This window comes from Pinus tabuliformis, chromosome 9 (assembly GCF_031772625.1).
Source record: "Pinus tabuliformis cultivar Carrire ecotype Pingquan chromosome 9, CPIR1, whole genome shotgun sequence".
NCBI lineage: Eukaryota > Viridiplantae > Streptophyta > Pinopsida > Pinales > Pinaceae > Pinus > Pinus tabuliformis.
Window position 1 is genome coordinate 522,651,143 of NC_142307.1, and position 15,946 is coordinate 522,667,088.

The window sequence follows — 15,946 nt, forward strand, 5'->3', positions numbered from 1 at the left end:
TATATGGGCTGGGTTCTATTCCGGCCTGCTTTGGAGCTGTTGTAGAAGATTTTCCCCCTTGTAAAATATTCTTATAAGATGTACCTTGGCCTTTGTGCTGCTGGTGTGAGTCAGTACTATGTTTTGTTTGGGAGCCACTGCCTCCTTCTGAATGTTTAGGTGGGCTGCCAGTTGCAGCACCTCCTCGTAGCCTCATGTTGCAAATTATGGTAGATCCTGGCTTGATGTTGTAATCCTTGATAGCTCTGTGATCCTGTAGCGATCTTCCCTCATAAAGCAGATGTTGTTGGTTAACCGGGTAACCAGTATGGATGGCAATGTTAATCTTCAGATATATCACACTGTCTATAGGATGTATCCAGATCAGGGTTGATTTCCCAGAAGGGGGCTTTATGAAGATTTGGAAGTAGGTAGGGTTTGGCCCTTCGGAATCCGGTCTGGCGTTCGGGGGCCGGGAGTACATCCAAGGGTTCCCCCTTTCTAAAGGGTCTTTTTCTACATCAGGTTCTGTAATCACCGCCGAGGCGGTGGGAGCTGTGTTCTCCAACTGCAGGCTGTCCTCATGCTTGTTTTGACAGCTATGCCGCCTGACTGTTGCATGCCCACAGATCTGGGTCTTTTTGAGGCTTCTTGTTCTTCTGAGCATCTGGGTTGAGCGTTCAGTGTCAGATCTGAGCAATTGACCACCTTCCGTGGTCAGGATGCCCGGTCCAAATCTGTGCATTGGTCTTACATATGCATCTTTAACAAAATTGGGTATGAAGGAAGGATATGGAAAAACCGGAATTGCCCTTACCGCGATAACGATGCCTTGAAGTATGCATGCTCTGGCCTCGTTAGCGATTTGGTTTCCCTCCTGCCACACGATCACAGAAGAGGTCTGGGAACACAGATTTGGGCTGATCCCTTGCCTGATCTCCTTGACGGCAACCGTCCGGTACATGCAGATGACAAACCCCACTCCTGTTTCGCCAAGGTCTCTGGCATTTGTTCCCCTTAAATCATATGAGAAGAGCCCAGATCGAATTAAATGCTCATATGCAGGTCCTAGGGTGTCCATTCCTCTCTGCAACAGCTAGCTTCTATCGTCAAGTCGAGGGTCTTCCCGGGGGAGATAAACAGGTCCATCACTGCTTCCGAAAATCAGTAGGCCGTATTCATTGCAGGACCGCTTGGCCGCAGAGGCAGGGATCGCTGCTGCGCTTTTGTTCCCAAGGTGTTCTTTCTCACACCACCATTCCAAAGTTGCAATACGGTTTCCTTGACTGGCAGAACCACGATTGAAATCCACAGCCCTCACTGAAAAATGAAATCGCACCACCATGTTCGAATCCTCCTCCAAAATCCCTCTTCTGCAGCGTCTCCCTTCACTTAGGAACTTGTGAAATTATTTCTACCTTGTTCTCTAATTATTTCAAATTATAATCCTCTTTACTTCATTGAGTGGCTTTAATATTTTTCCTTTTAAGCTTCTCCTATAAAAAGAATCTTGATTTTCTATTTACCATATTGTTATCTATCATCGCCTTTGTGGGATTATAATTTTCTCATGTTGGCCAAAAGTAATTGAATTTATAAGATATTCAAAGTTTATGTAGATTAATTACATTATTTTTTCATATTGTCGCACTATACACCATCTACTTGATTAAGTATGATTTTTGTGTCCTTGTTGTGCATCAGAATCTATTTGAATGAGAAATTAATATTGATGGTTGTGAGAAGTTATTAAAAACTATTTTTATAGGTATATGGCATCCATGTTGACACCCTCACTGGCACCATGGACCACCATACTTCCATTGTAGATTTGACAGGTTGAGGTCGGGAATGTATTATGGTTGGGAGTCTTGTTGCTATCCACCAGAGCAGTGTCATCTGACTCCTATATTTTATGAGCAAATTGAGCAGTTGGACCCGAATTGAGGTCGAAGGCGAGCTTTTCCTTATTTACTGAGCCTTTATGTCATTGAAACCCTTGAATTTTGACTACCAACGAAGCCCACCATATGTGGTCCTTCCGGTTTATGGAAAAAACCAGAGGGTTGATGTTATTTGAACTTGTTGGAGAGCTTAGTTCACTGATAACAACATGTCGGGTTCGATTCCTGTGACTCTTGCTAATTTCAAAAGGCTTACTCAGTTTTAGCTTGATAATAACTAGATTTCAAGAAGAATAACTATTTAATAACTACAATTCTTCGTTTGATGCACTACCTCATCATGTCCATGCTAACTTATCTAACCAAAATATCCCTCATTAATTATTTATATCACTAATAAATCACTAAAGAGACTTAAAACGCTAATTAAAATAATTAACTCCACACATTAATGAGCAAGGACATCAATTGAAGCACAAATCACTTGAACTTCCATGTAACAACCCCTAATTGATTTTCCATGTAAATAAAATAAAACCAAGGTCATGAGACATGTATTCCAAGTTGAATGTTGGGAAAAAAGCTTTAGTGGGAATCACTTGTGATTAATTACTGGCTATGGAAATTGGCGAAGGAAAAGAGGAAAAAATTGACATTTATTTATTTAAAGAAAAGGTAAATAGGAGAAAAGTAAGGTGAAGAGACACGGATTTGCATGGAAGGGAATTAGAAGGAAAATTAAGAAAATAGAGGCATTAATGATAAAAAGGCTTCAGAGAATTAGTTCACAACTTTTGTTGGTTTAGCTTTAGTCATTTTAGTTTTGGCTCTTTCATTTCAGTGTCTTATTATCTCATATTCTTGCACACTTAGAGCATTCTTGGGGCACTTTGGAATTCACTTGAATTTGGAGAAAGAAGGAAAATGAAAGCAGGGAGTGTAAAGAAATAGTTGGATCAACAACTACAAAAAGATTTCTTGGCAGGTAATAAGTTGCATGTGTGATTTCCTTGATGGTTTTTGGATGCATGGTATATGCATGTGATTCTCTGGTTATGTGTTGTCATTGGCATGGAGATTTCCCTGAATTGACAGTAGTTTCATCCTTACCTTTCCATTTCCTAGATAGCTATGGTATTGTGGTTTTCTCCAATTTTTTCTCTTATTGGTGCTGAAGTTCCTTGTGGTTGTGGGGTGTAACAAATTCTCTAGAATCCTTGGAATAGTTTGGATTGATTTGCTAGTTCCTAGAGCCATAGGTTGGGACAAAAATTATAGAGCCCTTGGTGGGTCGAGTTACTAATCCCTGGAGCCATGGTTGGAACAAACACTCTGGAACCCTGGAATGCTATGGGTTGAGTTACTAGTTCCTAGAGCCCTGGACAACTTGGGTAGAGACTGATGTGGTTGATGTTAGTGATTTTCAGATCGTAGAGGTGGAATCACTATGGTTGAGGGTCGAGGTGGTTTGTCCTCTGGAAACCTTGATTGGTTTTGTTTTAGTTTAATCGATGAGATCCCACATTCATGTTTGGAATATGACAAGGTGATTGGTTGAAAGAAAGCTTTGGTTCCACCCAATATATGGTCGGGTAGTACGTGGAAGTCCCTGACTTGGTTGGATTTTTCATATGTTAATAAGATTTATTGTCCTATTGTGATTTATGGGCACTTGTACTAGTTATGATGTTGATATTATGGCTGATTTTCCATGGTTTCTATTACGGTTATTTGTAGATTATATGCTATTTATATGATGTATTCTATATGGATCTTGACATGTTTTGATAAGTATTTGAATGGTTGATGAATGTATGGAATAACAAGTGTTATTGGAACTATCTTGAGGGGGCATAGATCCTTGTTATTGATTCTCAGATGAAGACTATTAGTTATGATCATATATGCATTCATGACTTGTAACTTACATGTTTTCCATATGTTTGATGAAATGTCTGCTATGGATTAGGCAGATTTGGTTCAAGTTCTTGCTTGAGTTTTGAGTAGATGGAATTTTCATTACCTTTGATTGCATTCTAGAAAGTTATAGGCAATTATGGGAAGTTGTCTAGAGGCTGGCCTAAAAGGGTGGCACAGATATTGGAATCGCATGCTCAAAACTGGAGGATTTAGGCAATAAACGAATGGAATAAGGCTTGTGCACATGGTTGGTGCCTCATAAATGTACTCTTCCCTTGTTTTTCTTGCTATTTGGATGTTAGGCCAGAGAAACATGGTTCTAGCTCAGGGATTGATCACCTGGGGTGGTTATCCAGTGCCAAAGTGATATGTAGTCCTTGTGGGATGTCAGTAATTGTTCAGTTTGTAGGCCTCACTTCCTTAAATGGAACTTAGATTTTGGGTCATATATATCATAGTGACACTCATCTCATGTTTATCCTGGAGAGATAGTGAAATTGGCTACATGTGGGGTGAGGAATTTATAAGGTGGTATCAGAGTGGGTTTCATTCTCTATGGGTGATATCCGATACCACAGGGTGGTATCAAAGCTTCCAAGTTCAAACACTTGGATTGGATGGGCTAGAAGTGATTATTATGCATGCATATTAGTTGTCGATATGTTTGCTAGGCATGAATTGTGATGGCCATTGTTGCAGTCTTGTATCATCATGATTATGTTGGTATTTCATGATGTTGATATGTTAGTGTCATTATGTATATACATGTATATCATGCTAATTTTGACTAATTTGTGTAGACGAGATAACCTCCCTTGAAACACACTAAGGTATGATTTTGATTATGTCTATGTTTGGTTTATCTAACATGGTATGTTTTCAGGAAATAGAAGATCCGAGATGACGAGAAAAATTATGGATTAGAGTTCACATGACTCTCCTTATAGATTAGTTGAGAAATAAAGAGATTAGTACTCTCCTGATATAGCAGATACACTAAGAAGTTTGAAGGTAGGAATCAAAAGTTGAAAACAAGATAATGACAAGATAATTTAGTCACAGAAAAGACTTGCTAGAGCTCAGGAAAAGCAAGCAAAGGTCAATGTAGTGATTCTTAGGAGCTTAATAGATTTGCAGAGACAGGGTCAGCTTATGATTATTCATGGAAAGGGGGAAAGGACTAATTGGGCATATGATAACAGGTCTCATGGAGGACACAAGTTGAATGGGGATGACACTGTCAGAGGTGGTAGATGGTTGGATACACCTGACAGGAGAGGTAGTGGCTATGATTTCTATTCTAATTCTAGATTAGAGAGTCATCATAGTCATCATTGTTGTCATCCTTATAGCAGGAGTGAGAAGCATTACTTTCCATATGAGTTTAAGAAAGCCAAGCCTCCTACCTTTGATGGAGAATTGAAGAAAATAGAAGATGCAGAAGCATGGCTACTTGGGATGAAGAAGTTCTTTGAGCTACATGATTATACAAAGAATATGAAATCCAGGATAGTTATTTTTAGTCTTAAAGGGAAAGAATATATCTAGTGGGAAAATGTGAAGAAGCGTGTTAGAGGCATCAGGATAGAGGAGTTGAGTTGGCATGAGTTTAAGAGACTCCTCATAAAGAAGTACTTATCTAAGAGATATTATGATGGAAAGGCTAAGGAGGTCTATGATCTAAAGAAGGGTTTTATGATAGACAAAGGGCACATGACTAAGTTTAGGTAGTTGTTGAGGTATGTTCCATATCTCAATGATGAGAAGGAAAAGGTCCAAAGGTTCATTAATGGGTTAAATTTAGCATTCATGGACGAGATTGAGTATGATGAGCCTAAGTCATTAGAGGAGGTAATTGGGAAGTTGAAGCATTATTATGAGCAGTGTAAGATTAAGTCTGAGCCTAAGAGGGATTGGAAAGGTAATGATAAGACTAAAGGAAATAGGGTTAAGAAGCGGGGAAGACCTCAAGATGCAAGTGATAAGGAGAATGTAGTATCTTACAAGAAGTTCATTGCAATTGACAGAGGAAACTGATTTTAGCCTGAGGAGCATATAAAGGGTGATGGAAGAAAACCTTTGTAGTGTTGTACTTGTGGTAGAGAGCATCACAAGAGATATTTTCCATAGTATGAAGTTGTTAGAACTTATATTTATAGTGCTAAGGAGGCACAGACAATTGGAGATGTTGCGCAGAGTATTCCTCGGATTCATGCAACAGTGGATAATAGGAAGGCCGATCATTAGGCATCCATTATTGAGATGGAGGGTAATATTTGTGATCAATTTGTTTCTATTTTGATTAATCCTAGATCTAACTATAGTTATATCAGTCCTTACCTGGTGGATAAGTGTTGCTTGAATAAAGAAGTACATGCATAATCTTGGTTGGTGCAGTTTGCTTTAGGGACCAAGAGAAGATCTCATCATTGGGTGAGATCTTGTGCATTTGAGTTGAATGGTATGCCAACATCAACACATCTAAATTTGCTTCATTTTGGTTCATACAGTATGTTGTTCGCCATGGATTGGTTTTTCATTAACAAGGCAAAGATAGATTGCTATGATAAGGCTATTGAGTGCCTGGTTGATGATGGGGAAAGAAGAATCCTACGTAAGTGAGAATAGTTACAACTGAAAAAATGCAGCTGTGGGAAATTGTGTGTATTGTTTGCAGTTCATATTTGCAGTGACAAAGGGAAGGATGTTGAGGATGATGAAATCTAAAGAGGTATCCAACTTTGTAGCTGTTTCAGGTTGTGTTTCCTAAAGAGATTTCATAATTTCCTCCTCATAGGGAAGTGGACATTTTTATTAAGTTGGTACTAGGAGGAGCACTAACATCTAAGGAACCTTATAGAATGAGTACTCCAGATTTTGTGGAATTGAAGTTGTAATGTAAGGAAATGCTTGATAAGGGATACATTAGGCCAAGTGGATTGTCTTGGGGTGTACTAGTGTTGTTCACAAAGAAGAAGGATAGTACTCTCAGGTTGTGTATTGATTATAGTAAGTTGAATAAGGTGACTATCAAGAACAGGTGTCCATTGTTGCGGATTTGTGACTTGTTTGATCATTTGAAGGAAGCAACAATATTCTCGAAGATTGACTTGAGATCAGGATATCATCAAGCATGCATCAAAGAAGAAGATATTTATAAGACAACATTGCGCACCAGGTATGGCCATTATGAGTTTTTGGTGGTTCCTTTTGGTCTTGCTAATGCTCCAACAACTTTCATGTGTCTGATGAATAGTGTGTTGTGTCCTTATCTAGACAATTTTGTGATAATATTCATTTATGACATATATATTGATATATTATAAGAATGAGGAAGAGCATGCAGAGAAGCTAGCAGTAGTGTTAATATTACTAAGAGAGCATTAGTTATATGCCAAGATAAATAAGTACAATTTCTTTCAAACTGAAGTTCATTACTTGGGACATGTTGTTTCCAAGGAAAGTATAGCAGTGGACTCGGAAAATGTTAATGCTATCATGGAGTGGCCATATCCTAGGAATATGGATGAGGTCAAATAATTCATTGGATTAACATGTTACAAGAGGTTCATCGAGAAATTATCACATATTTCCTATCCTATTACATATTTGCAACAAAAAGGAAAGAAGTTTGAATGGACTGAGGAGTGTGCAACTAGCTTTGAGCAGTTGAAGCATTTGATTACAAATTCTCTGGTCTTGACGATTGCAAATCTCGACAAAGAGTTTGTGGTATGTACTGATGCTTGCAAGAGAGGACTTGGTTGAGTCTTGATGCAAGAAGGACAGGTGGTATACTATGAGTCAAGTAAGCTAAATGGGCACGAGAAGAACTATGTGACTCATGATCTTGAGTTGGTATCTATCATTCATGCCTTGAAGATGTGGAGGAATTATATTCTTGGAAGGAGGTTTTTCTTGATGAGTGATCATAGTAGACTGAGATACTTGTTTGACAACCCAATCTGAATGCTAGGAAAGCTAGATAGTTGGCTACCCTCAGTGAGTTTGAATTTGATATCAGACACATCAAGGACAAGGAGAACAAGGTTGTAGATTATCTCAGTAGGAAAGTGTCGGTGAATCACATTGCAACAGTGATTTCTTATGGGACATATTTTCCCTGCAAGAAGGGCAGCATGATGATAGGTATCAGTAACTAAAGAAGAGGGTTCAACATTAGGGTGAAGGTGATAGAGATGAGGAGTATCACCTCATGATATATGGCTTGGTTAGATTCAGGAACAAGATTTATGTGTTGGATAACAATGAGCTCAAGAAGCTTATCCTAAGGGAGTTTCATGTCAAGTCATATTCAGGTCACTCGAGATATCATAAGAATTTGATAATAGTTAAGAAGTTCTATCATTAGCCAAACTTGAAGAAAGAGGTGGTTGAGTTTGTTACGAAATGTTTGGACTGTCAGTAGGTAAAAGTAGAGTGTAAGCATATAGTTGCTTTATTACAATAGATTATGATTCCATAATGGAAATGGGAAGTCATTTCCATGGAATTCATTACAATTTTGTCAAGGACATCGAGATAGCATGATTCCATCATGTTTTGTCGTTAACAAGTTAAGTAAGGTAGCTCACTTCATCATAGTGAATTATACTACTTTAACTAGTGAGGTACCTCAGATCTTCATCAGGGAGATAGTGAGATTACATGGTGTTGCCAAGAAGATCATATCAGATAGAGATTCCATGTTCACTTCTAAGTTTTGGAAGGAGTTGTTTGTAGACTTGGGGACATAGTTAGCTTTCAATATAACTTATCATCCGTAGAAAGATGGAAAAACAAAGACGGTCAACAAGATTCTTAAGGACATGTTGAGGATGCATGCCATGCATCAACAAAGGAAATGGGAGGAGTATATTCCACTGGTAGAGTTACATATAATAATGGGTATTAAGAATCCTTGAGGATGAGTCCATTTGAGGCTCTTTACAGGTGGAGTTGTAATACTCCTATCAACCAGAGTGATCTAGAAAATAGGGTGTTGATTTTACCAGACATGTTGGAAGAGGTGGAAAAGGAAATGTAGTTTATTAAGAGGAATTTGAAGGTAGCACATGACAAGAACAAGAGTTATTCAGATCAGCATAGAGCATTCAAGGAGTTTCAGGTTTTGGAGCATGTGTACTTGCGCATCAAGCCCAAGAGGATCTCCTTGAGGATTGGGTCTTGTGCCAAGCTAGCACCTCGGTTTTGTGGTCCTTTCGAGATCCTTGAGAGGATTGGACTAATGGCCTATAGACTTTCACTGCCTCTAACAGTGAAATTCCATGATGTTTTCCATGTTTCATTACTTAAGTGATATGTCCATGATGTTGATAATGTGATTGATTGGTCTATATTCTAGGTTGAACCAGACAAAGAATTATAACTAGAACCACAATGCATATTACAGCATAAACAATTCATGCTTCGAAATAGAGCAATCGAGAAATTTAAAGTGCAATGGAAACACTTTGAGCCTGGTGAAGCTACATGGGAGATGGTTGATTAGATGCAGGCTTTATATGCTTCATTATTTACTAGTTCAAGAAAAAGATTTTTTGGTATATGTATATGTATATGGATATTGTTGTAAATACCACAACGATTGGTGTTATAAAGTTCCAATAGAAGGTATGTTTGTTTTGCTTTCATCAAGTTGTCATTGTAAATACCACATCGAGCTATATTATAAATCTCCATAGGAATAATGTTTTGTTTTGAATGGTTTTTTGGTCATAGGTGTCATAGAACACTCAGGACAATGTTCCCCTAAGGGAGGGGGGTTTGTAACAACCCATGGTTGATTTTCCATGTAAATAAAATAAGACCAAGCTCATGAGACATGTATTCCAAGTTGACTGTTGGGAAAAAGAATTTAGTAGGCATCACCTGTGATTAATTAATGGATAGGGAAATTGGTAAAGGAAAAGAGGAAATAATTGACATTTATTTATGAATAAAGGAAAATAGGAGAAAAGGAGGGTGAAGAGACATATATTTGCATGCAAGGGAAATTACAAGGAAAATGAAGAAAATAGAAGTATCAATGATCAAAAGGCTTCGAACCAATTCATAGCTTTTGTTGGTTTATATTTAGTTGCCTCTCTCATTCCATTCTATCATTCTCTCATACTCTTGCACACTTAGAGCATTCTTGGAGAATTTTGACATTCACTTGGATTTGGAGAAAGAAGGAAAAGGAAAGTAGGGAGCACAAGGAAACAATTGGATCAACAACCATAGTTGGATTTCTTGGTAGGTAACAAGTTGCATGTGTGATTTCCTTGTTGTTTTTTGGATGCACGGTATATGCATTTGATTCTCTGGTTATTGTTGTCATTGGCATGGATATTTTCCTATATTGACAATGGTTTCATCCTTGAATTGTCATTTCCTGGATAGCCATGGTGTTGTGGGTTTTTCCACTTTTTTTTCTTCTGATTGGTGCTCAATTTCCCTATGGTTGTGGGTTGGAAAAAATGGTCTAGAAGCCTTGGAATAGTTTGGGTTGAGTTACTAATTCTTGCAACCGTAGGTTGGGACAAATGCTCTGGAGCCCTTGGTGGGTTGAGTTACCGGTCCCTGGAGCCGTAGTTGGAATAAACACTTTATAGCCCATAGGGGATTCACTCAGTGAACCTATAACATACCACGTGAATTCATGGCATACTAAATAGCACCCCTAGTTTGACTACATATTGGAAAAATTCTCTAAAAATCACATTATTTAAACCCATACCAATACGAACCCAATACACCTTCCCAATTTGAAAAACCCCTATTTTCACCAAATATTGTAGGTACCCTTTTTCATTAACATTTTTTACAACCCTTTATATTTTTTCATTAACTTTGAGCTTCATTTTTTACACTTGCCAACATAAAAACCCTTTACGCCCTAATATATGCTCGATATATTATGTCATTTTTTCCTCAATATATATCCCCAATAGGAACACACGTGGTATGGTATTTCTCCCCTAGTGAAGCCCCGGTGCTGGAGCCCTAGAAGGCTATGGCTTGAGTTATTAGTTCCTAGAGCCCTAGATAGCTTGGGTAGAGACTGATCTGGTTGATGATAGTGATTTCGAGACCATAGAGGTGGAATCATTATGGTTGAGGGTTAAGGTGGTTTGGCCTTTAGAAGCCTTGGTTGGTTTTGTTTTGGTTTAATCGATGAGATCCCACATTCATGCTTGGAATATGGCATGAGGGTGATTGGATGAAAGAGAGATTTGGTTTAGCCCAATTTATGGTCAAGTGGTACGTGGAAGTCCCTGAGGTTGGATTTTGCATATGTTAATAAGAGTTTTTTTCCTATTTTGATTTATAAGCAGTTGTACTGGTTATGATGCTGACATTATGATTGATTTTCCATGGTTTCTATTTTTGCCATTTGTGGATTATATGTCAGTTATATGATGTATTCTATATGTAGCTCTTGATATGTTTTGATATGTATTTGAATGGTTGATGAATGTATGGACTAACAAGTGTTATTGCAACTAGTTAGAGGGGGCATAAAGCTTTCTTATTGATTCTCAATTGAAGACTATCAATTTATGATCAAATATGAATTCATGACCTACAACTTACATGTTTTCCATATGTTTGAAGAAATGTTTTTTATGGATTAGGCATCGTTGGTTCAATTTCTTTCTTGAGCTTTGAGTGGATGGATTTCTTATTACCTTTGATTGAATTTTGGAAAGTTACAGGAAATTAGGGGCAGTGGTCTGGAGTCTGGCCTTAAAGGGTGACATAGATCCTAGAGCTATGTGCTCAGAACTTGAGGATTTAGGCCATAATTGCATGGAAGAAGGCTTGTGTTTGTGGTTGGGGCCTCATAACCGCACTCTTGCCTTGTTGTGCATGTGGTTGGGGTTCTAGGTCAGAGAAAAAGGCTTTTAGCTCAGAGATTGATCACCTGGGGTGGTTATCCAGATCCTAAGTGATCTATAGTCCTTGTGGGATGTCAATAAGTGTTTATTTTATAGGCCCTACTTCCTTAACTAGAACTTGGAGGTCGGATCATGTCATAGTGACACACATCTTATGTTTACCTTGGAGAGATTGTGAAATTGGGTAAATGTGGGATGTGGCATTTACATTCTCGTACCTCTTGTTGGGTGTGTGTTATATTAGGTGGGTGGACCTACCTATGGTTTTGTGCATGGGCTTTGCACATGGTTTTCAGCCCATGGTATTTTGTAGATCTAGTTAAGGGAACTAAGGTTATGTTCTAATCTAGGGTTAATGGATTAGGGTTTATGAATGTTATGACATGTATATATATGTATTGTAACATAGAAAGGAAAATAATGAAAAATCAATCTGGTAGTCCCAATTTCGGGATCCAGGGGGAAATCTTTGTGTATTTGTTTTATGTTCTCGTCATTGTTTATTTTCTATTTTTAGAATTCATCCGTAGGTAATTTTTGTACAGGGTTAAAACCTACACCTCAGAGGGAGTTATTTTGGGAATAATTATTGATCACAAATTATTAATTAGCTTATTAATGTCCCATATCCCTGAAACTCCACAAATACCCACAATCCCTAATTGACAAAATTCTAATGAATGGGTGACCGAGAAATGGAGGATTCTTAGACTGGGTGGCCATGGAAGATGACCTCGCTTCAGAAGCTCAATTTCTTGGTTGACGACATCGTGGACACCTTAGTTTATAGTAACATTATGGGAAAAGGATGTTTCAGCTGATCTACAAGGCTAATATGGGTAATGGAGACGAGATGATAAGAAGCAAGTTCTCAGGGTGCCAAGAATATGCATAGAGCCACCTCCCCAATTAGATTCAATTCAGCAGAAAGCACCATATATCGATTCGTTGAAATATTATGGACCTCACCACAAATTGATTTAACTTACGTCATGCTAATGGATACCACTATTGTGTATTAGTTGTGGTTCCGAAGAGATTTGAGTAGCCTATTGTGCATTTATTTTTCATTATGCAAAGATAAGTTCATTGTGCGGAGCTCCACACAATGAAATTAGTTGCGCAAAATGAAAAAGAAATGCTCAATGAAATTAGCCACAACAAAAACTTAATCATATCCCATTAGGAACTACCTTTCCACCCTCAAGTGATAACCAGGATTCGTGGATGTGTTGCTCCAAATAAAATGTGAGAGCGATCATATAAATGGGAACACGAAAGTTACACAAGAAACAATCAAGGAAATGGTTATTTAAGCATAATTTTTACATTTAAGGAGTGTTGTTTTTAATGTGATTTTAGTAAATTGGTACAACTAATCATTGTGCATAGGTTCACCAATAATTATATTCATAATAAATTATAGAATAGAATCCATTGTGAATCATATCACATGGTAGCTTACTCCGCAAAGATTATTTTGCAGAAGGAACTTCAATGTTCAAAGGTCTGCACAATGAGCTAAACTTCTGCACATTGAACTTCCTTCTGCATAATAATTTTCCATCTTCACTCCTTTCTCGACTCGTGAGTATTTGAATTTCCTTTGTTTTTCTCACTTAATTAGCTGTAGAGGGAAAGGTTATGTTGGATTGCAACTATTCCTCTTGTTTTTATTTCCATTAATATATATACCATTTTTGGACTTTTGAAGGTATTCTTTTCATTGTTGTTATTCTCTTCGTTATTCTTCTTCTCACATATGGTTACCATATCCATATGATATCAATGCTTTAAGTAACTTATGGATGATGAAAGGAAAATGTTAAGCTAGTTAATGGGAGCCTGATATTTTAGAAATGAAGTATGGTTACATAAATAATGAATAATTTTTGAAATTCATTTTATGAGAAGCTAGATTGAATTTGGTAGGAATTAAAGTCTCAAGTTTAACCAATATATTTGGAGTTTGGAACCCGTATTAGATTAGATATTGTATGAAATAGTATTATATAATTTGTTATTTTTTTAATATTTTTGGGGGTTGAAAAATAAAATTGTGGATTTAAAGGGGTAACTTTTAGATTTGATAATAAATTGGAAAAATAATGGTATGTTTTGAGTTACATGAATGCACATTTTGAAGTCTAAAATTTTTTTATCCACATAAAAATTTCCTTAAAAGTGGTTCCACTACAAAATTTTCAATTAAAAATTCAATTATAATCTATATGAAAAGGTTATGACAGGATCAAGGATGGAGCTCGGGGGAAATTTTCGGCCACTGCCTAATGAGGGCTAGAGTTTGGTCACTTTCACACTGCCACGCCTGAACCTACTGCCCCATGCCTGACCCTTCTCTCCCGGTCAAGAGTTTTGCCTACATACTTCGTCGTCGTTACCATCTTCACCCTACGCATCCATGGAGGCATTGGTTCTGTTTACTTCCCTTGGTTGTACATCGTTTCCACACACGAATGGTTTAACAGGGATTCCTGGCAATTGGTATATCGTTTTCAGGTGGTTAAGGTCATGGAGCTTGACCAAGTAGGTTATACCGAGGACCATTTCGCCTCTGTCTCCATCTGAATGATGTCTCCTCCCCCGATATCGAAAGGACAGTTGCCCCAAAACTCTAGCCTACATGATGTCCTTATGCCCTTTCCATCTATTTTGGGTCCCTCCTATCTAGTTGCATCCCTTCCTGATGACCCTCACTCTTGGCTGGTTTCTGCTACCCCTCCTCCTTCGCCGGAAACCCTATAGTTTATGGCTAGCTACATTAGCCCGGACCCCTCCATTTACCCCCTGGGTTACTCTCTTTACCCTTAGTTTGAAATTTCCACTCATTTACCCTCTTCTGTTCCTATTGGAGGACCCCCTCATTTATCCGACAGACCACCTCTACCTCTTTTTTCGGTGCCTCCCTCCTCTGGCTATTTTGAAGACACTCCACTAGACTTTGAAGAGAATCCCACTGAGACCACCCTGGACATTTAGAATCCCCCTCAGGGAACTCGTCAGGCTGAAGAATCTGTAAAGGGTCTTAAGAAAGGAAAGAAGGCTAAGTGTGTAAAGGCTAGATATTAGAACATCGCTCTATGTATGGGTGAAGACATTAAAATGGGAGAAGCATTGGACACCGCTTGTAGGGTTTTAGTGGGTCGGGTGCGAGGACGGAATTACTCCATGGCCAGGCTCAGGCAGTGGACTACAGAGATATGGGGGCACAATTTGGCTGAACTCCCATTTTTTCAAACCCTTGTCAGGAGATGGTTTGCTCTTCGCTTTGCAATGGTTGAACATACCACATGGGTTTTATCTAGATTTTGGCATATTGAGCACATCCTTGTGTTGCTCAAAAGATGGAGCCCTCTCTTCAACCCTAAGAGGGAGCAGTTGGGTGTAAGGGCATTGTGGGTTAGATTTCCAGGTTTCCCCTTCAATTTTGGTCCAAGGATATTTTTCGACGTATTGGGAATGCCTTGGGAACCTATCTGGAGCATGACAATTCATACCTATACTCGGGCAACATGTCCCTAGAAAGGATTCTGGTTCACCTTGACACAAGGGAGGGCCTAGAAGAGCATATTACTCTTCATTGGAAACATTACACTCACATCCAGATTCTTGATTATGAGGGGGTTCCCTTCCGGTGCAGGAGGTGCCACAAGGTTGGGCATTTATTGAAGGAATTCCCTTTGAATGGGTCAGCTAAAATAGAGAATCATAGAATGAAGGAACCCATCAAAGACAATGTGTACCTAAATATCGAGCAAACAATGGCATTGATCATGACAAGGCAGCCACAGAGACTCCGAAGAAGTGCAACAATGCTCCCATTCAGTCTCCCTCTCCTCCTATGACCAGGGCCCGAGCGACTGTTGCGGCTGCGCTCTCTTCAGGTATGTCTAAATCTACACCTTGCTCTTTTATTTTCACTACTTCGTCATGTGCATCATCTATAATCTCTTCTTAACAACAATGTTTTGTATCTTCTTGCCTGACTCAAAACTCCTTGGCCTGCTCACTACAGCCACCCCCTCCCACTATCTCTTGCACCCCTCCATCCTTCCCTGAGGTGACCTTCTCTTCTACACACTCCTCTGACTCTAATTTTTGGAATCACTCTCACTCTTAAAATCTTTGATCTCACACTCTGTCTTTGCCTCTGGATTCTATTGGCATTAGGATCATATCCCCTTCCATCCCTCCCAAACCTCCCTAGGGCAGACCCTC